Genomic DNA, 15,446 nt, shown 5'->3' on the forward strand with positions numbered 1-15,446 from the left:
TACGTGGTGAGTCAAGATGCTAATAAAAATCAGCTTTACTAATAAAATACTTTGACACAGCACATTTTGTTGATCTTTGCACATCCTCTAAAGAGAAAATAAGACATCACTATGCATGTGCTCTCATGTTAACTAGCACTTTTTATGTTTTCAGCGTCTGAGCAAAGCACTTCAGGGAATTGAGATTATTTGGGAAGAAACATTGCTAGAGATGTCAGTCTTTAATATTTAGAATTAATTTTAGAATTTAGAATTTCCATTTTAGTGGAAAAATAAAGGTACTACTTCCATGAAGATAATTACAAATCAGATATTGCATTATCCTTGCTATAGATCATTAGAAACTTTTTTGTATTAACTGTTCTCTCAAGTTGTGAAAGCTGTAAATAGTGGTTTGAATGTTAAAATGCTTGTCTTTGATTAATCCGCACACTCCATTGGGGTTAACACCTGTTTCATGCAAAGATTAGGAAAAACAAAATGGGTTTAAGTCAATTCTAATTTGTATCTGGCTGTATTTGAGAGTCATTCATCAGAGAAGAGTAGAGAGTGCTAGAAAACACTAGCAGTAGTTACTAGAAAACAGTACCAAAGTAACTAGTAGTTACTAGAAAACAGTACCAAAGCATGGTAGAAGACGCCCTATACTGGCCTTAGTCACAGTTTCCTTTTCACTCAGCTAACTCAGTTTAACAAGAGATTTAAATTTCAACTCTTACAAAGGGGTTGAGTTGCAAAGCCTTCGCTACAGGTGCAAGGTTGCTTGCAATTTCCACATTTGATAGTGGAATTTGGGTGGTGAGACTGTATTATATTTCAAAGCAGCTGCTTGAGATTTGGAGTTACAAACCAAGTTAATTAAGTTCTGACCTAAATAAACGTGATGGTGATCCCATATGAAACACTGAAAAAACACAAGGAGGAGTCCTACAATATATTACCCAGTCTTCTGCAGCACTATTTGAATGAGCAGAGGGTAACAGTTCAAAGTAAATTTTGTAACTATGCAATGACTCAGTAAGTTTATAGATTACTGTAATTCTATGCAGTAGCAAGCATTCATTCTTAATAACTTCCAGTGTGGATATAGAACAATTGCCAAAATTGTTCATGGAAACCAAGATGACTTGAATTATAGTTTGGTTGGTACATTGTTTATACTGTGTTCCAAGATAAATTTTTCAGCGAAGTTCAACATTTCCTCCTTGTATTTATAATGCAGGCATAGTATTCGATGTGTTAAAGCTCCTTATGTGGTACAAACTTTCTTTGGTTCGATTTTGGTTAAAAGAATGTTTAAGCATCTGTATTTCTTGATGGCTTTATAACCTGCCAATTTTACATCTGAGTCAGCTTGAACAGATTGATTTCTTCAAGACAACAAAAGTAGTAACATATTATACTTTCTTTTTTAACAGAGATATTGGCTAAATAGTTAAACGTTTACTTTTTATAATAAATATAATATATACAAAATAAGAACTACTTACTTGTTGTTTTGTTTTGTTTTTTTAAAGGTCATAAAATCTTATTCCCATACTTGCCATTACCTGACATGGCCCCGTATATTTGATGCCTAAATTCTTAGTTGTGCATATTAAATCATACATATTTTGTGACTCTTGAGTTTATGAGAGCAAACTGCTCTTCTTCCCATCTTATAATATTTTTTATATTGTTTGAGATTAAATACTTTTTAAAAATTTACCTATGTTTGTAATCACGTGGGCTCTGGCTTTGTACTTCCAGACAGTGTGAGGATATCTTGAAGAGGTCTTAGATTTCAATTTACCACAGGTAAAGGTATCTGTTTGAATCTACTGAGCAATGTAGCCTGCAGTATTATGGGGTGTGTTCTTTTACAAGAATTGATTGTTCTGAAATTTAACCAGAAGAATTTTGTAATAATATACGGTTTAGTAGTTTAGCCTAAAATGAAGGATATGCTGATTTAAGCATATTTGTGTCCAGAACTTTCTCTTTAAAGTTTAGCAGTGTCTGATGTTTGCCAGTTAAAATGTTAGTAGGTTTATTTTTAATTTGTTAATGTTCTAAAGCCTTTTTGAGCAAAAAGAGAATTAGGAAGGTTACCTGAGTGTTTAGTATTTACAGAAGAGGCAAAATTTTGTCCTCTCTGTGGACATGGTGAGACCTTTGAACTCATTTGTAGAGGGCTGAGACAAATGAATGGGTATTTTGAGGACTGTCATTAGTCAACAGATATTCTTGCTGTACATGACAGCCTCTCTTTTCCATATCTGTATGTCTGTATTCTGTGTGAGAAGTAATTGGGGAGCAGCATAAAGATAGAAATACTCTTTAAGGTAATGGTAAGAATCATGATTAACTGGGAAGCCCCACAGTTTTACAATGGGTTTTTCCTGGAGAGCCTTTTGTGCTTATTTTTTCTACACTCAGCCCTTTGTCCCTCAAAGCTGCAGTGGTCGCAGCACTTGGAAGACTCCTGGAGTCTTGAAAAATGATGCCACTTAGACCTTGTATTGCTTGTGGCCTGTGCTAGCAGAAATTTTGCTTTTGCCCTGGTGGTCTCTTCCTGTATTAGCACAAGTGGCAGTGAAACTGTCAAGTTACAAGGAAGTTGCTGACCAACAAACAGGGATGAATTTGGGGTCCAAAACTTCTCCAACCAAGGATTTTTATTGAGTATTTCTCCTTGTAAGCTTGCAGAGTCTAGCCTTGCTCTGAGAAAATTTTCAGTGTCTCCTTCATGGGTGATTCCTAGCAATGAAATAGCTTTTATTATGCAGTTGTTCAGCAAAGTGTATGACTTTGTCATGTGTGACATGTTTGTTACCCAACGCGAGTGTTGCATTTGTTATCAGCCAAGTTTCAGAACAAGCTAGTAATAAAAAAATTTTAATTGCATTCATGAAGTTTTCCAAGTTACGCATTTTTTATATCAGAAGCCATAAGCTATTTCCAATTCCTTTCAGATGACTCAGTTGTGGATACTGGCTTCATTGTCATTTGAAATACTATATTCATATACACGGCTTAATCATCTTCTGGATGAATGCAATGCAAATTCTCCTCTGCTTAGTTTCTAAAGGCTTTTATCAATCTTAGTCACCCATCCGTTTTCCTTGTCTGCATTCTATAGAGAATGAAAGCCAGTCATTGCATGGGTTTTATCTCAAAGAGTGTAAGAGGAGACATGCCACTTCAGAAACCATCCCAATTAATAGAACAGTTTTCTTAAAACACAGCTGTTAATCACAGTTTCAAACACCAAAGAGTTGCTGATGAAACTAAAAACCTTCGTTCCTGGCAGTCAGGTTTATTTGGCAAACCATCACAGGCCCGTCCCCTAGTTTTGGGTTTCTGTGTGGTTCCTTGAGTTGTTTGTTGACCTGCGTCATCTTGCCACTGTAGATTGTAGATGCACCTTCAGGAATGTAGGGTAAGGGGAATGAGTGAAATACCTTTGAACAGTGTGTATGCTCGTTAGTGTTCCTCTCTTGCATTTCAAGTGCAACCAGAATCCCATAGAGCAGCAGTGTGCACATGGACTGAGGATTTACCAGTTGGCCTGTGACTGCACATTCATGAAATATTGCTTAAAGCGCTAAAGACTAAGTAAAGAACCACCTGGAAATCTGCATAGTTTGCTGACTGTTTATTCTTCTGGGCGAGATTAATGTAGTACCTGTAAATTTATCAGACATCTTCAAGTCTGTGTTTTCACAGTCTCCACATGTCTGTTTGAGATCCCCTGATACTTGTCATGATAGTTGGATTTCTTGATCGTAACTTTTCCTTTCCCTGGTGCAGATTTGCTGCGGGACCTGAGGTTGTTCTAATATATTTGGGTCTTTAAAAATTATGATGCTGCACATCAATTAAGTAAAGGTTTTCATCGTGCCCAAGTTTTCTTTTCAGAGCTGATGCATTTAATTTAGGAATCAGTTTTATGTAGTGTAAATTGTCCTCCTTATGTTGGTTTTTTTTGCATTTGTTAACTCAATCTCATTGTTTCTCTTTTTGGCTTTAGTGATGTTTTAGTGTTGATGTAATAAAATGCAATAAAGATTGTAAAACACTCGACGATATCAGCCTAGCTATCTTTATTTTAGTAAGGGTATATAAGATATCTGAATATGTTTTTTGAATATATATATGTCTGTGATATATATATGACTCTGTGTGTGTATATATATATTTGTATATGCATGCATATATGCTTGAATATATATATGAACACATTTTCTTCCTGAAAAACACTGTAAAAGTAAAAAATATTATAAATCTACCAAAAAGTAGCAAGTCTGTTGTTGATACTGTAAAAAATTACCCATGATAAAAACAGAGGTTCCAGTGAGTTAAACCACAACTCATTCCTGCATATATAGTCCTATACCTAATGCATCCCATCTCATGGCAGCACTTCTGTTCTGAGAGTTCTCCGTCTGTTGATGTTTCGGTTCATTAAAGAAGTTTGTTTTATCATTTCTCTACAACTGTGTATTTGGTTTTCAAGACATTTTATCTTCTTCTACTTACAGTTTTTAAAAGGCTTATTTTTTTCTCAGTATGAGTTCATGTTTAGTGTCTTCATTTGAAACATACTGATCTCTGTTACCTTCTGAATTGTGTAAATAGGTTAAGTACTAGCTGTGAATACTTTCTCTCTTTTTCAACATATTTTCTGTCAGTATTTACGCTGTAATTGCTGCTGCTTCTCCTATGTGAAATCTGAAATGTCCTCATGTGAGATTCAAAAAATGAAATGTCCCGTTTTCTTCCTTTAGTACCATAAGGATTTCTTCAGCTCTAAGGAGTTTGTGTAGAGGTTTTCCAAGTTAAGTCTTACATGTCATAGCTTTCTTATTTCCTGAGAACAGTTGCTTTGGCCTTGTGACTTGAGTAAATCTAGGATATATCCTACAAACGATTTTTTTGCTATAACTAGAAGATGGAACTGAAATGCAGCCAGCAAAGCTTCAGTTCAAGCGCATATTCCAGTTTTCCCAAATATAGATGAGAGTTTTGATATGACATGTTGGAAAAATACAACCAAAATTATCTTTCTGTTAAATTCTAGTACTTTCTCTGTAGTTTGAATTACATGATGTCATGTAATGTAAACAACCTACAAGCAACTTACTTCAAATATCATAATAGTGTGTCCCTGTTCTATTACATCTTTATTAAAAGGTGGACTGAAAATGTAACTTTTTGGTGTGTTTTTAGAGTGCGCTAATTGAGCAGTCGGCAGTTAATGAAACCCTGTCATAACAAGAATACCTAGTGTTTACAATATTCTTCAGAATTCCAAACACAAGTTTTTAAAATTGCAGATTGTATATACTTTTGGACATAATTTTATTGCACAATACTGGAGGAGGTAATGAGTGTAGGAGTTGTCACAACGTCATGATTCCGTCAGTACTCCCCAAACCCTCCTGCAGTTTATTGCCTGGTGAATTTTCAGCTTGGAACTTCCCTGGGATTTGTATCCTCCTCCAGCAAAATGGTGATACATCTATGGCATAGTAATTTAGTTGCTGGATTAATACAGCTAGGTCAAGAAAACTGCTGATTCTAAGCATGGACTGTAAAAATGGCGTTAGGAAAATACAGTGTCATTGACTCAATGTGTTTTCAGCCTAAATTAAAAATATTTTTTCCTCTTTTGACTTGTAGCCCCATTTTTTGTTCTGAGAGCAAGCTGGATTTATTATTACTTTTAACCCATCACCAGTAACAAAAAAGCTGGGGCTAAATTCAACCTGCAGTAATATTTGTGCCAACTGTTGTCTTTTGAACTGTACAGGTGCAGCAGAGATTGGAACACGTGAAATAACTTTGCCGGCATGGAATACAGTCCAGATCTTTGCCTTAGTTATGGTGCCTCTGGAGGATTTAGACAAATAAGGAGCAAGAAGATCTTGCATACATAAAAGGAGAAAATCTGGTAAGAAAATGCCTTTTTTTTTTTCTTTTTTTTTTTCCTATGAGTAGAATAGTATTTTTTTTTTCATTTCTTAGACAGCAAATTCAACATAATTTTTAAATCACTGAACAGTAAGTATAAGAATAAAGAGCAATTTTATATTACTCAATTGAGATGGTAGCAATGTGAACTCATTAATGGTCAGATACACCATCAATCTGTATAAATTATTTGAAATAAGAGGTACATATGCAGTTCAGGTCTACACAGGATTAGTATGAAAAAGGTATCTCTGGAGTTTTGGAATATATCGTGAATCTGCTGAGCACTTGGCATTACTGCTATGTTCTTCAAAGACAGCTAACATCAGGTAGTAATACTGGATGGAGATTTTAATTTCTGAAGTGAAACTGATTTCCCACTCGGGTCAGTAAGTCTTTGCTTTATCTTATTTATCATACCAAGAATGTGAAAGATCAAAATGGTTAGTTTGCTAGAAGTGTATTATACAAGCCTCTGCATTTTATTTTCATTTAAGCATTTTGAAATTCTTACCAAAATTAATAATTTTTTTCAGTATCTTATAAAAATTCATCATCACCATCAGAGTGGCATAATTTAATTCCCCCTTAAGTGATCGCAAGACTTCTTGTTTGCTTTGTGCAAGGGTCTTAAAATGATCATTTACACGGTGCATGCAGCTAGCCAGAGGATTGATTTTTATACCTGAATGTACTTGGAAAAGGGCACAACTGAAGGATGGCTGTGTACCTATCAAAAGGCGCATGCAGTTTGTGAGAACACAGGCCAGAGACCTGGCTCCAGACCTCCGTTAGTTTATCTTCTGCTTTCTCTGACTCGTTGATGAGAGCTCAGCACTAAAGCAAATGTCTGCCTTTCCAGCTCTAGTGGCGGTGTTCTGCTGATTTAAATAGCATGCTCATTTTGCTCAACTGTTCTCAGTTTCTGTATTTCCTGATATTTATTTCTACTCTTCTCAAAGGTTCTGATCTGGAAAGAGTCAATGGAATGAATTTGTATGTTTGAAGTTAAGATGTAGCCAAACACATGGTTAAATTGGGCCCCCAAAGCTAGTGAATCCTTTTGTATATTTCCATGGGATGCATTATTAAATCTGAATTTGACCAGTGTTGTTCTATTACTATTATACTTCAAAGGTATTTAAGTATAATATTACAGATTTTGCCAAATTTTGTATACAAAATTTTGACATACCAAATCCCCTCCTGGTATTTGATGGCCTCTGATGCAGGGAGATGTCTCGTACTTCCTCTGACTGTTTGCATGTGGTATCTCTGTGTTGGGAAATAGAAGTTTAAATACTTTATGTGCCAAACTTAGGCTATATTATAAAGAAATCGTCACTGAAATTCAGAGAACAAAAATATACGTATTAATTAAGGTTAATAAATGTGTTCCTCAATTACATTCATCATCGTGATAGATACAGCTAATATGAAAGTTCGGTTCTTCTGTTAGCCCTCTTACTCTTTTGACGTTGCAGTTCTTAGTGTCACTAGTAGCAGAGATCATTTTCAATGCAGATGTGGCAATTCAGTCTTGTGGCTTTATTGCTACTTTTGCAGGTTCAGATTCGTATGGGGTACAGTGTCAAACTTGGAAAGATAGATGTACATATGAATATAGCTACATCACACAGTTCAGTTAAATTTAATGAGACTGACAAGCTGTCAGCTCTTGTATAAGTATGTAAGGAACATAAACTTTGCTCCTCTGCTGAATAAATTAAGTTTTTGTTTATTGTTTCATAGTAATTTGTTTTATTTATTATGTACTGGAGCTTCAGATTACCTCTACAGCAGTAGACTCTCAAATGTGCAAAAAAAAAAGTACATGTGGGCTGTGCTTGGTCCTTTATTATGATATGAAGAGGAGTAGCCAATGCTCAAAAAAAAGAGATTGGTTCCTGGATGTTTGCTTTTTTTTTTTTTAATATTTTATTGTAAATATATAAAACTGTTAAAATATTGAGACCCACTTGCTTATGCTGAATAGTGCTGCAAAAACACCCAGAACAAAACAAAACAGTTTCTGTTTTAATATGGTAACCAGGACAAAATGAAGTACCTGTATCTGTCTTGTGAAGACATATTTGCAGTCTATGAATAAATAGTGACAAACAAAAAAAATGAAAATAACCCCAAAGAAAGTGAAAACAAAATAATGTTGCATTTGCACCAATCTCTGCTTCACAAGTTGTGAGCCTTTTTCGACTAATAATCGAGGGACATATCCTTTACAGGAGATAAGGGAGGTGAAGCACTGCTACAGCTTCAAGAAAGGGGGCTCTTCCAGGGCCACAGCACTCTTATTGCTGCCGTTGCCATGTGAACTAGTCCATACTCTTGAAACCATAGTTAAGCATCTTAGAAAATCATGGCATTTACTGAAAAAAGTGTTGAAACCAGAATTTCCGAGACTCACTCAGGTTATGGGCTTTTTCACCCATGATAATAACAAATAAAATAAACCAATAATTTTGAACACAAGCAGGAAAATGGAGAGTAATCAGTTCTCACTTCTTTTCTCCAGGTATTCATGTTGGTTTGCCTAAGATCTTGCACGTGGGTTCTCACTGATAGCTCTTTGCCTATTAAATAGAGCCTATCTCACTAGGCTGGTGGGACTTATTTGGCTGTAAGGATTTGTTTGTGTTGATCAGGAGGCAAGCTGGGGGTCTTAGAATTGGTATGTCTTGACACGGCGTCTGCAGCAGTGTGCACTCAGCCAGCACTTCCATAAAACTTCAAGTTCCTTGGCTGAAAGTTGCTGTAAATGTGAAATTGCCATCTGTAACATGAATGTATTGTTTTCCCTCACAAGGTTCTTGAAAGTGCATTGACCTGAAGCTAGCTAACTGCTTACGTAAAAAATGTTAAGAATCTCTACCCCAAGAAGCTGCTCAAGAAAAATCATGCTCTGTATTTTTATGCAAAATAGAACAACAGATCATAATTTCTAAATTTGAACTATAGCTAAAAAATTTCTCTTACTTTATTGAAGATCGCTAACAGATTGCCACAGATTTTTAAATTTTGTTTTCTTTTTGGATTGATTTTGTTGAAGTTTTATTCTTCTATTTGAAACTATCTCAGAAAAACCTGTCTCAGACTTTCAGGAACAGGGGAGCAATAGTAAGGAAAAAAAAACCCCACAAAGTGCTGTTTGCTTTGATTTCATTATTTTGTTTTAGTTACTTAATTTACAATTTTCTTCTTCTTTGTTTTATTGTACTTTGATAGGATGAAGCTACAGTAGTTAGTGGTTAGTCAAATTTTAATTTACGTTAAAGTTCATCATGACTTTAGGAGAACAGAAGAAAGAAAACCTCTGTCAAATTTTAATATAAAGATTTAGCTGTGTCTTTGGGAGTTGTAGTAGCAGAAAACTTAAGGCAGGTCTAAAAAATGATTAATCACAGTGAAGAAAGTAAATGGAGATTGTATTGCCCAGTGTCCAAAAGTATTGCAACTTTAGGTTTCTGTCAACAGAAAACAGTTTACGTCTTGCGACATCTGACACTTTGTGACAGAAGGCCTGTGTTACGACTCTGGAAAGAGCTAACAGTAATCGTTTGCTTGTTTGGAAAATCACTCTATCACATCCCATTACTGAGGTCTTGGTATGAAAGGGTGACAAGCTTCCAGGAATTTTTCTTACTGGCAGTTTTCAGCAGCCACTAGGTGACAATGTTGATCCAGTTTGAGAGCTGTCTGTCTGACAAAGCTGTTACTAAAGTTAAAGGAATCACTTCAGGGGCTCTGAGATTCTGTTATGCACAATTTGTGTTCTTTTATGGACTGCAGTTGCCCTTTTCCTTCAGGTTGTAATTGCTCCTATTTTAGTTTTAGTCTTTCCGATAATTCAGCTTTTGGTAAGTGTATCTGAAAACTAAGGTCTCAGTTTTTGCAGTTGCCTTGCAAACTCAGGGAAGTCAAACATACACTTGCTGCTAAGTGCTCTACTGTCTTGAAGGCAACCTTTCATGATGTGGGAATTGCCACGTTCTTCCACTACTTTGTACTACTACTGATAGGAATGGGTTGCAAAGGTAGATTTTATACAGATGCATCAGGTTCCGTAGTCCTTCTCCGAGGTCATAAGAGGCAATATATGAATCCTAGCCAAAAAATAAATTATTAATATCAGAGGGAAAAAACTTCTGACCCCTAAAGAGGAGACATGAAAAAATGATTCAAGGAGGAAAAGGGAGCCTGTCATCCATCCCTGCTGACACTTCCTTCCCTATAGATCAAGGCCATTTAAGAAAGGGCTTTCATCTTTTTTTTCCCCCCGGACTAAGATGACTCTGGATTTCCTTAGCCCTGTTTCTTAATGCTCTTCAGAAGGAGGAGGTCTTGATCCACTTTTCCCAGAGAATGTACTTGTGTAAAACAGTGCCATTCAGCTTTATTAACTATAGGTCGTTAAAGGACCGGATGCTTGATGGTCAAAGAAGAAAGTCATAAGTAAAGCCAAATGAAGTCTGAACGAACTGCTGTCAGGTACCTCAGATTTATTTTGCCTAAAATGAACTTGCCGTGTCAGTCAGCAGCCGTGTGCTTGCTAAAGTGACATCAGTGCTGCTGCCCATGAGCAGTGGTTTGGGTAAACTGGGAGTGTGCCGCTGGGGAAGGCATTCTGAGAGGGCACGTCAGGGAACAAATTGCCCCTGGGAAGGAGTTCAGTATAAATAGCAGCCATGTGGCCGTTATGCAACTAAAGCAATTTGTTGTCACACGCCCATTACTGAGTGTAATCTAAATTTAATTGGAGTCAATGTAATAGCAAAATATTTACATGGGTTCTAGCAACAGACTCCAAGGGCTTTTGAAAATTGTTTTGTGTAGTGCTCTGAAGAGAAAAAGAATTAAGATAAACAGCATTACTAAGATAAACTTAGCATTACTAAGCATTATGATAAACTTAGCACTATCAAAGGAATCATTAGATAGGAATTGTTAATTTTTCAGTGTAGTCATTTCACCTGTTGGCAGGCGAAAGTAAGATCGTGTAATTCAGGTATAAATCATAACATACAAGTGTGTGGACCTTAAGGGTCCAAGAAAAAAAGCAGTTTTGTGAAGCCTCAAATTCTATTTTAGTAATTCCCAAAACAGTGCATTTACACATAAAACCGGTATGAGAATGTACGTATATTGGCTAATTAGTTTACCTTAAAGAATACAAGTGTGGTAGCTTAGACCAATTAACAAGCTTGTCTCACTGCCACTGTACATATATTTTGTGCGTTCAGTTAGTGTTTAGTTCTTACAGTATATGTTTACTAGTTCAATAATAAAAGAAATTTCCTATTCATCTGAGGGAGTCCCTATTTGTCACTAGTCCTGTAAGATATGAATATTCTTGGTCTTTTGCCGTTTGAAACTTTTTATTGGATGAATTATTCTAGCACCTATTAATGCAGTTCCACATCTGGTCAGTGCAAGCAGTAGCTGTGCAATTAAGGTGGAAAATTACTGTCATTATGTGACATATATCTTATGAAATAGCTGGGGTTTAACTTAACAGAAAAAAATATTTTACTTTGTATTACTCATTTTCTGCATACTTAAATACTTTGAATTGGCGCTAAGGACTGGGCACTAAATCTGAATCCTTTTATGCATAGCTGCTTGGCAAAATGGTAAATACAATACAAGCTTGGTAACTTTGCAATGTATTTTATTACTAAGAACAAAGCTGTACTTAATCTTTAGTATGAATTTAGTGTAAACTAATTTTATGTAGGTTGCCAGACAAGCCTTAGGATAGGCAAAGTTTACAGTCAAAATCCTCTCAGGTTAGATATGAATGTGAGACCATGGAGCTACGTTACTGAAAATTCAGAACTACTAATAATTACTTACATTTAAGAAAAGACCCTTGGAACAGTAATGTGCCGTGTATCCATCTGTTGTGATTGAGTGGTTTAGAGGCCGCTTAAAGAATCACCGTCAAAGATATTAGCAGAAAGTGATTTTAATAGAAATTTATAAAAGCGCGACTTAATAGAGTTTTTGGCAAGGTTTACTCTATCACTTACTACATGGATGAAGCATACAAAGGAAAATCGAATTAGAATCGAGCTAGAATGATTTATACAGAGACCGGAACCAAAAAGGGTAAGGGAGACCCTCCCGTTGAGTCATGAGGTTCAGAGAAGACCCTCTTGCTTTCTAAACTGCTGGTGGAGCTTAGGTGTGGCTGAATCCAATCTTAGTCTCAGACTTGGACAACGGTTTATGTCTAATACAAAAGGGTAAGGAGACCCTCTTGAATCACGAGATTCAGAGTAAACCTCCTTGCTTTCTAAACTCCTGATGGAGTCTAGGTGCAGCTGGATCTACTCCTAGTCCCAGACTTGGTCAACGGTTTATACCTGATGGAAGAAATACAAGGAATAAGGAGATCCTCCCGTTGAGTCATGAGATTCAGAGTAGACCCCCTTGCTTTCTAAACTCCTGGTGGAGCTAGGTGCAGCACTCCTAGTCCCAGACTTGGTCAATGGTTTATGTCTAAGGGATTATATGTATTTAGTAGCAGTCGAAGGTTCATTCACAGTTTTAAGGTAGAGCACAAGACTTTAGCAACACTTAATCGTTGACTGTTTTAACATTTACAAAGTAAGTTAGTAGATTATACTACAATCACGACAGTGACTTAATTACAGATTTGAGATGGTAATATTTATACTATACTTGCTAGCGGGTACCTCCATCAATTCACGCACACACATGCACACAGACACAAAGACAGATAAATATACAAAGGTATACCTGTTAAAATTTCCCCTTGAGTCTCATGAAATATTCATGTCAAATGCCTCAGCATTTCTCAACGGGTGATGGTTTGAGCCTCGAGGAGCGTTTCAGCCCAGGTCCTGTCATCAGCTTTCGGCAACAGTCCTCCGAATATTGCAAACTGGAGAGTTCGCGAGCTCTGAGAGGCATCCCACTCAGAGGGAGATGCTGGGCGCAGCCCGCTGTGGTCCAGGAGAGCTCAAAGGGCCACACTTGGGACTGCTGTTTATAGGTTCCCAAGGTGATTGGCTTTAGTCATCAGTAAATTTCCATCGTGGCCACAATCCAGAATGATCCGGGATAGTAACAATGGTATCATTCCACAGTAACAATGGTATCGTTCCGCTTGAGCTACGATCCAGGTAGGGAATGTTTCAAGCCTGTCAGGGTTGACGAATTATCCCCGCTCTCATTCCCTATCTTGGTCAGGCAACAGGAGTTCCTGGTACGGTTGGTGCTGCTCCCCACCTCAGCCATGCAAGAGTGCCTGGTACGGTCAAGGGATGCTTCACCGCCCAACTTATCGCACAAAGGCCAAGGCCTAATGGGAATTCCTGAGATTGTAGAGCGGTCCAGGGGAGGGGGGGAAATGCACCACCGCACCATCTCATGGAGCTACCCAGAGCTCCTGGGGAGGACTGGACTGATACTCAATGTGCATTACTCTAGGGTGAAAGGGAAAACTGTTTTCAGATTGCTTCCTCCTTGCTTTGTGGGGAAGAAAAAGGTGTTGTGTACACTTCGATCTCATTCATTTAACGTTCATCTGCAGAATGTGGGATTTGAAACACATGAGAAATGTATATTTTCAAAATACCAACATCCTTAGAACATGGGAGGAAAAAAATCAAGCAAATTCAGTGAATCCACAGCATGTGGAATGTATTTTTTACTGTAAATATGTAATTTTACTACAAATAAGCATCACTTCTAAAATAACTTGCATCACAGACATGCACTTGCTCTTCTCTTTTGCCAGCAGACACTCATGCCGAGGCAGAAAGATGTGAGCTGGCTCCGTTCTCATGTTGTTACATATACTATCATGGTGCTGAGCCCAAAATAATCAGCCCTTCCTGTCCGTGACGCTTGTAGCAATGCTGCTGGCAGTTGGCAGAGGACAGTTTACCTGTCCTCTGAGTGCAGGAGAAAGGTGTGTATTTTTCATTTAAAAAAAAAAAGGAAAAAAAAGAAGGCATATCAACTGTCCATGGAAATAACCACTGTTTTCTTCGCTTGCTTCCCTGCTCCACCCTTCACATCCAGGGTGCTCTGTCCTGTGTGCAGTTCCTCCCCAGGTTCCGCTGCTCTTGCTGTGGCTTCTGAGGAGCACCAGTGACCTGACCAAGTGGAAATTGTGCTATTGTTTTCTTTCTCATATTCTTTCAGTGTTTTTTCCCTTGTAAATTAGCAAAAATGCTTTAATTCTTAAGTACTAGTCTACCTGTGGTGAAGAAAACAGTATTTGTAGCTAACTTCAGCAGGCAGATCCAGAGTGGCTGCATTCAGAGGAATGGCATTAGTGATGCAAAGCCAAACTGCTGCATCTCAATAACTGCATAATCATGTTACAGTTTGACTCCACTAATGCACAGAGGCACTTGTATTTGACAGAGCGCTTATGCTTTTCAGCCTACTCTGAGCTGAGACATGGTAATTTTTAGGGAATGAGCTTTTTTTGTGTTTTATATAGCTCTGAAGTTGGTTGTTAGCACATTCATCATAATAATTACCTTCCATTAATAATATTGTGGCCCTTTAGCACAACGGAGAATAGCATTGCATGATGTGTGCGTAAGCCTCATGTGAAGGTTGCACACAACAATCCAAATGAAACCTATAAACACTTCAGAGGGAATTTATCCCCAATGTAATTCCATTGGGCTTTCAGGATCACCCCAGGCAGAGTGATATCATCATCGGTAGGTCAGAGAATTCAAGTCACTGTAAAGTGTTAACTATTAATACATTAAAACCAGAGGAGGTTTTAAAAGACCTAAAATGCTAGACTTGGACACTGTAGTTCTCTCTTCAACAAAAAGATGGATAACACACTTATTCACAGCCTAGCTGTGAAATGTTTGTCCTGTGATGGACTGGAAGGGTTGTCTCTTCCTTTGCTCCATCTTGATGACCTGTGGGGATGGTCATGGCGGGGATGGTTCTGAGTTTTCTGATGGAGTTATAATATGATGGAGTAAAATAATCACATTATTTTATATAAAACAGTAACTGTTTATTGTTCATTTATTCACTCATAATGATATTAATCAGCAGTGGATATAATCATATCCAGGTCATGAGTGGGGATTAGAGGATTTTTAGTCTGTTACATCACAGAGCTACGTAAACTATTCTGTACATGCCAAGACCTCTTCCTTACCGGTTTCTTGTAGTCAACTCTAGTCGTGTAAATAAATGTGCAACTTTTAAGAAAGGAGTTGTGTCAGTGGATAATCTGGTAGCCTGCCATTAAATTTACTGCTCAAAGATATTCGTAAATAAATGAAAATGGAAAAAGGAGAACTAGGTACACTTTTATTTTTGTTTAAGAATGAAATAATTGTCTCATCTAGCAATGACATCATTAGAAAAGTTGTTCTATTCCGTTTCCAGAACCTGGATTAAGGATCTTCAGCCAAAACCCATGCGATGTAATAACCAAATTTTATTCTAAAATTCATTAG

This window comes from Calonectris borealis, chromosome 10 (assembly GCF_964195595.1).
Source record: "Calonectris borealis chromosome 10, bCalBor7.hap1.2, whole genome shotgun sequence".
Classification (NCBI taxonomy): domain Eukaryota; kingdom Metazoa; phylum Chordata; class Aves; order Procellariiformes; family Procellariidae; genus Calonectris; species Calonectris borealis.